Source organism: Apodemus sylvaticus, chromosome 2, assembly GCF_947179515.1.
Source record: "Apodemus sylvaticus chromosome 2, mApoSyl1.1, whole genome shotgun sequence".
Lineage (NCBI taxonomy): Eukaryota > Metazoa > Chordata > Mammalia > Rodentia > Muridae > Apodemus > Apodemus sylvaticus.
In genome coordinates, this window is record NC_067473.1 from 99,675,845 (window position 1) to 99,677,759 (window position 1,915).

At 38.1% G+C, this 1,915-nt stretch overlaps 1 pseudogene; it reads right to left on the reverse strand.

Annotated features, from left to right (window-relative positions):
• Positions 1-252: 252 nt before the first annotated feature.
• LOC127678022 (rRNA-processing protein FCF1 homolog) lies at positions 253-870 on the reverse strand (annotated as a pseudogene).
• Positions 871-1,915: the final 1,045 nt, after the last annotated feature.

The window sequence follows — 1,915 nt, forward strand, 5'->3', positions numbered from 1 at the left end:
AAGTTCAAGTCGTGTTATGTGAAAATGAAATAACATTAATGTAAATGTAACTTATTCTCCTGTTGTAATTACTGTCTTGGAGGCTTACTACCTTCACTAGCTAACCTAAGCTTAGTCCTGAAAGATTCTAGTCAATCTAATCTAGGCCTAGAATGTTTTCAGCCTCAAAGACTCTCTGCTGAATAAGCTCACCTTTTCTTATTCTTTCTGAATTCAAGCTCACTGTTTCTTTTTTTTAATCAGAAAGTGCACTTAATTAACTGATGAGAGAGAGCTGGTCCAATAATAGCAGGCAAAGTCTGTGGAGTGAGAATTAGAAGCAAGGTAATCATCTGGTATCTGCTCAGTGTTGTAACTGTGGTTAGAAATGTACATGAAAAGAATGCCAGTGATGTTCCAGATTGTTCATTTAAGGTCACAGTCAGTTGAGGCCACAGTGTAACACTTGTGCTAAGTTACTCTCTGTCCCAAGCAGTCACCAGTATAGGTTCCTTTGTTTGGGCATTCTTAGTGCCATACAATACTTCTGTCCCAATTTCTCAATTTCAACCATTACACAATCAGTTATACAAGGAATATACTTGACATACACACAGTCCATCATGGACTGCACTAAGTCCCTTTTGTCCTTAATGGAAAAGTTGGTGAAGCTGGTATCAACTAGTACATGGTAAGGTGGACCCAGCTGTGTATTATACTGTAAGAACAAGCAGGAAAGATGCTGGAGGACTTCTCTTTCCTCCAGAGCTCTCGGATATTTATTCTCTTTCTTCTTAGGCTTTAACCTATCCTTTTTTTTAGTCACTCATCTCTAAGACTAAGCATTCACTTCATAGTTGCATATTTCCTTGTTTTCTTCTGCTTCTCCATATTCACACTGCACTGCTGTTTCTTCTGAAATTGCTCAACCAAGATTACTGTTTCAGCTCAGCTCTTCTGGCTCAAACTCCTCTTCTAGATGACTTATTTACTCTGGCTTTCTCTCATCCTCTCAATGCTCTGACAGGCTTCAAACTAACTCTAGCTATCTTTCCTAACCTTCTGACTCCATCTCTATCTCTTCCTCATAATGTCTTCACTTGTGTCTAGCTTTTTCTCTCTTCAATCTGTCTCTGTAAGACTCTCAGTAAAACTGCATCCTTCTCCCTCTCTGTGATATTCTGCTCTCCCTCTCAACTCTACTGCTCTCCATGAACTCTACTGTATTCCTGTATTGTACTCTCTTATTCCTGTACTATCTGTCTCTTATGAAGCTTCTCTTTCCTCTCTCTTTTCATGAGAGTTGGGCATATTCTATTCTATCAAATCTTTCTTATTCATCACTTTTTCTGCCACTCAATTAAACATCACTTTCAAATATGGGTCCTTCCTTCTACAAACTAATGTTACCTTCCTTGTTTGGGAATAAATGTGCATAGTAAAAGTGTGTCTGTTTTCCAGACAAAGGGATTAAAGACATGTACTAAGGGTATATTCACACCCTAAATAGAAAGAGATTCAAATAACTTCTAGTAGGATCTGATGGCAAAGATCAATAAAACAAGTGACAGCTCAATCTTGAAAGAATGTGGAGTAAAAGGAACACTCATACACTCCTACTGGAAATGAAAGTTCATCCAGCAACTATGGAAAACACTGGGGTGGATGCTCAGAAAAGAAATATACCTCAATATCCAGCTACACCACTCTTGGGCACATATCCAAAGATAACTTCATCCTACCACAGAGACACTTGATCAGCCATGTTCACTGCTGCTCTGTTTATACTAGCAGAAATAGAAACAACATAGATCTTCCTCAACAGAAGAATGGATAAAGAACACATATGCATGCATGCAAGAACAACATGATATTTGCAAGGAAACAATAGAAAAACCTTCCTGAACTGAGAAAGATGAATATATTCTTTTATATG